Genomic DNA, 8,540 nt, shown 5'->3' with positions numbered 1-8,540 from the left:
TCTTTCCCTTTTTTTGAGACAAAAATGGCATGTATATTAAACCACCTGATATTGTCCCACAGGTCACTGAGCTTCCATTCACTTTTTTAAATTGTTTTCCTCTCTGGGCTTCAGTTTGGATACTTTCTTGCTACATTTTCTAGCTGGCTGACTTTTTCTTAAGTAATCTATTTGTCTCATGAAGTGAATTTTTCGCTTTAGATGTATTTTTCACCTTTATAAGTTCCATCTTTTAAAACTTCTCTTTCCTCATTATGTTCATGTTTTCTGTTAAATCACTGAGCATATTTACAATTCACAACATTAAACTGCTGATCACTGGATTTTGTTTTCTTCCTTTTAAGAATGTTGTGCTTTGTTCTGACGGTTACCTTACTTGAGCTTTAGCATGCTTCATTTCAAGGCTTGTTTTTATACTTTGTCAGGCTAAGTCTAAAGCTTTACTCTAGGGCTAATGTAGCCTTTCTACTAAGATCTGACCGTCTGGGGAATCCATGGGATGCCCCAGGGATTCAATAAGGTATCCATACGCCTTCCGGCCCCATGAGCTCTGGCAACTGTCTAAAGTTCTCTAGTCATTCTTTGCCGGGCCTCCGACAGAGAGAGACTCCTTTACAGATGGTGGGTTTTCTGTCTAGCTCCCTCCTGTCAGCCTATCCAACCCGCGAATTCTAGCCAGATAAGCCTTCCCGAACTCCAAGTCTCCTCAACTCAGCAAGACCAACATGCTCTGCTTGGTCTCCTCTAACCCATGGTCCAGAGAGTGACTCCAGGCAGACAGCCAGAGAGATTATAGAGCTCATTTCATTTGTTTCCTGTCTCTTGGTTCCTGTATTACCTCTGTTGTCCAATAACTGGAAGCAGTTTTTTCATATATTTTATCCAATTTTCTAGTTGTTTATGTTGGGAAAGCAAGTATGGTACCAGTTATTCCATGGTGGCCAGAAGCTGAAGTCTCCTCTTGTTTTGCTGTATGTATTGTTCCTGAGTTTTTGGTTTTGCTAGGGATTCGACCACAACCTCCCAGTCCCTCAGCCCCATGCTTTAACATTTAATAGAAAACAGGATTAACAACAATGAACATGAGAAATATAACAAGTCTAGGCTGAAAGACTGTAATAATACTATGTGTGGGAAGAACGGAGCACTGCTTTGGCAGTAAAGTGGAGAAATGTTCATTTCCGTTTAAAAAAAAAGGACAGATGTAGCTTGAATAAATGTCCCACACATATGTGTCATTAATTTTGCAAATGTACAGCATGCTCTAATGATTGATAAAATATAAATTCATTAAAAAGCATTAATAAAGATACAATAACTTGCCATCATTAATATTTCCTCAATCTAAAATAATTATATATCACAGGATAACCCAAAAAAGTTCTGTAACTTTTTAAAAAAGGGACAATTTCTAGAAGGCAGTTTGTCAATGTTAATCAAAAGCCATAAAAACATTGACACAGCTTTAAGAAAGAAGACTATATATCGGTATAAACATTAAATTGTTTAAAAAAACCATTAAAGATGATCTCTTGGGAGTGGATTATGAATGTTCATTTTCATTCTTTCTGCGTATTCCTGTTTCCTAATTTTTTATTAATGAATTACTACATGTAAATGCCAGAAAAACCCCACACTTCATTAAAAAAAAAAAAAAAGTGGGGCAATATCCTCACACTTGAAAACACTGAAAAGTTTAGAGACCGTTAAACGGCGTGGCAACAAAGAACCCTGGATATAAATACAAAAGATAAAGGCAAAGCTGGTTAGTAGTAGCTGTGTCTGAAGTATGAGATCAAGGTTGGTAAACAGCCTTTTTATCTCACTGGGAATTTCAGTCAGAAAGAACCTAAATGCCAACTTCAGGAAGCATAGTGTAACGGCCACAGCACTGCACTGAGAATATGAAGACTTGGAATCTAATCCCAATTCTACATATCACTGTCTGTGTAAATTTCATTTGTAAAATGAGAGGACTGGATTACCATATCCAGGATCCTTTTTTGCTCCTATATTCCATGAATCTATACTGGCTAAGACCGAGGACTCTTTTTTTTTTTTCTATTTTCTTGTTAAGTCCCTCAAGTAAATCAGATGATCGGACAGGTTTCAGAACCACTATAGTAAAACAGGAATTTCCATGATTATATAGTGAGTTACATAGTAAATGTTACAAGAAATGGCAAATATTACTTAATAAGATGGCTAAATGTCATACCAACATGATCAAGAATCACGCAGTACTGTTAGTTCTATAATACAGGAATGATTTTTGTTCTATGGAGTTCAGAAACCTTAAATACATGAACCCACTTTTTGCATGCTTTCTATGGCAGCTTACAAACTTAAAAAGTGCAAAGCAATATGATATATGAAATCAAGTACAGAACAATACGAAATCTGGGTAAACTACTGCTTTGCTCAAGAAATACACAATTTTATTTCATTTATGAAGGACAGAACACAGAGGATTTTAATGCCCTTCGTACAAATAGGTGGTTTTGTGACCACAGTGTTAGAATCCGGATTCATCCCCAAAACTTCTTGAAAAACTTTTCCAGCACTAAAAACATTGCTCTAGGGCTTCCCTGGTGTCACAGTGCTTGGCAGTCCGCCTGCCGATGCAGGGGACACAGGTTCGTGCCCCAGTCGGGGAAGATCCCACATGCCGCGGAGCGGCTGGGCCTGTGAGCCTTGGCTGCTGAGCCTGCGCATCCGGAGCGCTCCACAACAGGAGAGGCCACAACAGTGAGAGGGCCGCGTACCGAAAAAAAAAAAAAAAAAAAAAAAATTGCTCTAGGTGATAGGAGGCTGAGTTACTTACAAAAACTTATGCCCCTAGTCCTGCTTCTGCTCAGAAATAAAATTCAAATCTCCCATTCTTCACAGTCATCACTACTAATGTCCTTTGTCTGAGTTTTTCCGCCTTATCTTCACAATGTTCTGACCTCCCTTTATCCATCTTTACCTCAGGCCTGCCTGTAGTCTCTTTCTTACTTGCCTCTGCTCAACAGTCCATTTTGCAGAAGGCAATCTCTTTCCTATTTCAACCAACTCAAAATTCTCTTAACAAAAAGATTTCCCCAACCAAGTCCAACCATGCACCAAATCCATTCATATAATCCCAAACTATTTCTCCCTCAACCTGCATGTCCACTGAAATCCATGTAACAGACTGCATTAAAGCAGACATCTATTTTACGTTTTTTTCCGCCCAAATATCTTTTGACTGTAACTGCTTTCAAGTTAGGGTCGTATCATTCATCAAATATTTTAGGTGCTTAAATTCCCAGAACTGTGGTAAGCTCCCAGAACTGTGGTAAGAAGCAAAACAAAATGTACTCCCTGTCTTGAAGGAGCTTATACTTCTGTGTGTGTGGGTGTGTATGTGTATGTAGGTCTCTACAAGTAGGTAGGTCTGTGTGTGCAGGGAAAGGTAGGAGGAAAACAATGCAGATGACAAGATTAAAAAATATATATATCAAGGCAGAATACACTGGAGGCACAAGAGAATCACTAGTCAAATTTTTTAAACACTTCTATCTTGTCTGACTGCAATAAGTATTTTTTTGTTTTTAAAGCAGTAACAACTCTTTTTCAAAATGGAAGGAAGGAAAAGAGAGAAGAAAGGAAATCCTGGGTCCAAATCTCTGAGACTGTTTATTTCATTACTGTGTCACCCACTTATGAGAATTTAAAGGCGGTGGATTATTTCCCTACTGCAAGGATTTGAATGTAAAATAAAAAGAGTAAAGTAGTAACTATCACAACAACACAAAAGGTGGGGATAATAAACCCAAACAGCTACTAGCATTTCTTTTGTAAATGAAGGTATCAGCCTGACCCAGGATAGGGGCAACCAAAGAAAACAGTACAGCACCCCTGTAAGTGCTCCAATACTTAAGTCCTTTTAATGTTTTCAAGGAACCAATATTTTAGTCTCTGAAATGCAACCACCTTTCACAGTAAATTAAATTTCTCAATAAAGGCTGAGCGTGGTCTAAATGCAAAACAACTTCCTTTTTCAGTCCTTGAAAATACCAAGTTGTTTACTAAAGTGACTTATTTCAACAGGCACAAGAAGGCATACCTCAGATATCAGTGAAATATCACATAGCCTTCCAATTGTGACACATCAACTTTTAACAGAATTGATAAGTGCAAAACAGTTACCACAATCCATTCATCTTAAAAAGTTGCTACATCCTTCCCCTAGAAATTTTTAACACCATACAAATAAAGAATAAGAATAACTGTTTCCTCTCTGAATGTTAAAATTCTAGCCTTCGAAACAGAAGCATCTTAACTGGGATTGTGGGAGGGAATTGCTCACAATAAAACTTGTTTTAAAAGTTCCCAACAACAATGGGGGATTTTACCTTCCAAGAGACTTTGATTCATACACAAGGAAATTTTTAAATTATCAGGACACACCTTCTTTAAATAAATCTTAACTTCTGTGTTGTTTTGTCTTCAACTGAAACAGTACCTATAAATGCTCTATAATCCTTTTAAGAATTACCTGAATTTCAGGCCATAAATATACTGAAATATGAAAGACAATTTAATCTTTAATGTATTTTATAAACAACTGCCATCTTTTTATTTTACAGTTGGCTAGAAATAAATGTGTAGGAACCAAGCCTTACTTAGGCATAGATGCTGATCATAAAACCTGAAACCAGCTAGAAAGGTAACAACTCATAACACAATGTTAAAAATCTCTTGCAGTTTCTGCTAAAGCAAGCTGCTGAATCCATAGGCAAGGAGGACACTGTATCCCCATTACTAAAGGAACCATCAGAACCTTCTGAGGGCCCAGAGACTTTCTCTCTGCCACAGGCAACTCAACATTGACCCAGGGAGCAAACAATTCCTTCCATGCCAGGCAACTCCCTGATTCTACACTCATGGTTCCCAAAACGTTACTTCCCTTCTCTTTCAGGCTGTTATTTTATAACAGTGACTGGACCACAGCACCATGTTTTCCACTAGAAGGTGCTGATATCTCTAAGACAATGTATTCTAGCCTGAAATTCAACAAGCCAAAGATCTAAAACAAGCTTGTCACCCTCAATTCATCACTCAAGTAAGCTTGAGATCCTGTTTCCTGGTAATGACAACCACTTATTGAATATATGCTATGTGATTAGCACTTCAATATGCTAAGCAATTTTGTAGTTGATTCCTTCAAAGAAGATGGCATCACCAGCCCCACTTGCAGATGAGAGAACAGTTAATGAAATTTCTTGCCCAAGGCCACAGAGCTAGTGACTACATACATTTTACTTGCTAGTTTATTATAACACTGCTCTTAACCTCTATCCCCAACAACTAGTAGAGGGCCTGTCACTAACAAGTACTCAGATATGTGTCCAGTAAATAAAGGATGGCACCACATGGGGTGTTTCACAACCAAATGGTACCTCTCTCCACCAGGAGGAGTTTGGAAATGTCTGGGAGCATTTTAGGTTGTCCCAACGTGGGGGCCACTACCACCATTTAGCGGATGGGGACCAAACAAGGGACAGTCCTGTCCAAAATGCCAAAAGCACCCACTGAGAAACACTGAACTATAGGCTGGTTCACCAAGAAAACCTTTCATGGTAAAGTCAATCCACATGTTAACCAGCTTAATTTATAAATAACTTCCTATTCATGGATAGTTTGCTTAAAATATCTTAAAAGATACATCAATCTCTTTCTATAAAACACCATTTTTGCATTTGCCTGCATTTTATTTTCAAGTACAGAGCTAAGGCTCCATCTTCTACCCTATGATGTAACTAAAGCACATCTCCTCCACTGCCCACAGGGCTCCTCTTGGAACTCAATAAATATATAGCAGATTTGCTACACATTTGGAACAGGATTTTGCTTCATTATCAAGAACACAGTTTGAATTTTCTAGTTCCAAGGTTCACTCTTGTCAAAGGGAAATTTTAGACTGCCCTGCTTCACTGCCTGAGCTATCTTTCCAAGGCCACCATGCTAATGGTTTCTACTATGTCTTCAAAAGATCAGTGAAATGTGAACCAAACATGAATTAGTTTATAACTAAAATGGTATAAAATTCCACATGCAAAGGGTGAAAAAGGTTTACTCCAGCACATAGATCAGAATATGTACAAGAATAAAATTTAACTAGGAGGTATTTGGTCAAAACCGCAACAACGCCTAAGCAGGCTCAAGTGCAAAAGGAAGACTGACCGCTTGGGGACTGGACCACAAGAAGATCCTTTGGCAAAGGTTGATTTTGGCATACCAGCTGTGCTCTTTAGCCAATGCAACTATTTCGCAAGCTGTGGAAATAATTACAGAATCAAAATTTTGAAGCCCAAACATTTCTTTTTAGGTAGAGAAAACTAATGTAAATAAGGCTCTTAAGACTAATATGCCAAAAAATAAAAATGATCATTTCCTGCCCAGTTCTAAAAGCAGTATTACACTAACCACCTAGCTCTCAGCATTTACTTTAGTCAGATCCCGAGTACTGTTTCTTTAGATTTTATCTAGTCCCTGCAAGATACACCAAAAGAGTCTGAGACACAAACCCGAGGCTCCGTCTTCAGCACAATTTGAGACTTGCTTCTTGCCAAAGAACCGTGATTGACAAGCTGAGCACCTTCTGCCCACCTTGTTGCTCATTATCTCCACCAGCTGAACTGTAAACTGACCCGCTTCCCCTAAGCCAACAGAAAAGCAGTCTTTAAAGCACTGACCACCGCTGCCAAATCCCTTTGAAGCTGTCCTACTCAAAAAAGTTCACCAGAAGCGCTGAATCAAAGGTTACCGTGCACTACGAAAAACTCACCCTTCTCTCTAGATGTGATTGTGGTTAAGTACTGTGCAGGTAATCGGCAATCAGAAGACGATGGAAGTTATTGCTAGACTTAAACACATCACTTGATGTCCATTTCTAGGTCCAAGGGTCTAGATAGGTCCCTAACTATACAATGAATGGCATTTTCATCTACTTTCTCTCAAAGACCTGTGAGAACAAAATAAACATGAAAGGTAATTCCTGTGACTATTGTCCAATAAAAGATGTTCCGGAGTAGATGACAGTACCAAAGGATAAGTATGGAAGGCCAAAACAGATCTTTGCAAAGGAGTCTCCCATCAACCCCCAAAGGATCCAGTCTCCCCTATGTACTTCAGGACTGCTTTGGGGGTAGCTATAACTACCCTCAGTGAAGGGTGCAAACGGAATCTAACCAAACTTTCCTTCCCCTTTTACTCCTCTGTTTCTCAGGTGATTCAATTTGCCCGTGTGATTCCCCCCTCAAGCTCCTTTTCAGGGGGTTCTTGTCTACCCTTCCCCCATTCTAATAAAAAATGGTGTGAGTTCTCTGGATTCTCGTTCTTTCCCCTGCCCACAAGGACCCTGCGTCCTGAGGGGCTCCTAGACCCTTTAAACTCCCATCCCCATAGCAAGCGCGTACACCCAGTGGAGGCTCTCGCGGTCGCTGTGACCTCACACACACCACCCCGGATCCTCATCTGGGCCACTCAGTCACCTTTCATCCCCCTCAATCAAGCGGACGAGCATTCACTGTGATCCTCACCCCAATCCAAGGAGAGATGTCCCAGACCGGAATTTTTATTTCTGCCTCTGCCACTGAGTACCCCCTGGGGCCCTTTCTCTTTTTCCCTCCTTCCTCTTCCCTAGAGACAGAACCTAGGCCCAAGGCGGCGACGAACCCGCGCCGAGAAACCAGACACAGCCGCCCAACGGGCTCCAACGCCTCAGCCTCGGCCCCCGCGCCAGCCCCCATCCCTCCCCGGCGGCGACCGCAGCGCAAGCTTCGGCCTGGCCGGGGCTCCCCATCCGGTGTAGCCATCGCTCACTGACCCAGGTAAGTGTCAAACGAGGAAGTGGCAGCAGTAACAGGTACAGAGGTGTACAGCCTGGCAGACGTTAACGGCTCAGCGCTCCATCCCTACCCGACCTATGCTGCAGCCTCACGACTTCCTCGACCCCAGAGCCCACGAAGCAAGTCACGTGCCAGCCGGAGCAGTCAGCTGACCGCGGCGTCCGCCGCTCCGCCTGCGCGCGCGCCGCTGCGCAGCCGCCGCGGCCGAGCCCTCGGAAGGCCAGGTATGCCTGAGTGCTGGAGATGTGATGGCTGTGTATGGGCTGTCTGAGCAGGCTGGGGTGACACCGGAGGCCTGGGCCCAGCTGAGCCCTGCCCTGCTCCAGCAGCAACTGAGTGGGGCCTGCAGCCCCCAGCCTGAGCAGCCCACCCAGGACCAGCTCAGTCAGGTGCAGAGTGAGTGCCCACCTCCCCAGCTGTGCCTGGCTGTGCCCAGGGGCCTGGCAGCGTGGAGGAGGAACCGAAAAGGGAGGAGGGAGTGGCCGCTGCGGTTGGGGGGGGCGGGGGGGGGCGGGGCGGGGCGGGGCGGGGCGGGGCGGGGCGGGGCGGGCCTGGGAGGCTCCCCGGGGATCCAAGGAGACCTGGGAGTCGCGGCTGGCGGCCGCTGTTCCGCGATTGGGTAGGGTTTCTGCTTCTCCCTGTGTCCTGCCCGAGTCTTGTGCG

General features: G+C 42.7%; 1 protein-coding gene across 2 annotated transcripts in view; it reads right to left on the bottom strand.

The window, feature by feature from the left end:
- The window catches only part of ATP6V1C1 (ATPase H+ transporting V1 subunit C1), a 39,064-nt gene extending 31,050 nt beyond the window's left edge, over positions 1-8,014 (bottom strand). The window contains exon 1 of one of the 2 annotated variants that reach the window (XM_007463262.1): positions 7,899-8,014. The gene's annotated coding sequence lies outside the window, so the exon portion shown is untranslated. Of the gene's footprint in view, positions 1-7,855 lie in introns of both variants that reach the window. The other variant, XM_007463261.1, reaches the window with a different exon arrangement.
- Positions 8,015-8,540: the final 526 nt, after the last annotated feature.

Source organism: Lipotes vexillifer, unplaced genomic scaffold (assembly GCF_000442215.2).
Source record: "Lipotes vexillifer unplaced genomic scaffold, Lipotes_vexillifer_v1.1 scaffold1829, whole genome shotgun sequence".
NCBI classification, from domain to species: domain Eukaryota; kingdom Metazoa; phylum Chordata; class Mammalia; order Artiodactyla; family Lipotidae; genus Lipotes; species Lipotes vexillifer.
The sequence above is the reverse complement of the archived record's forward strand: the minus strand, read 5'-3'. Positions and strand labels throughout refer to the sequence as shown.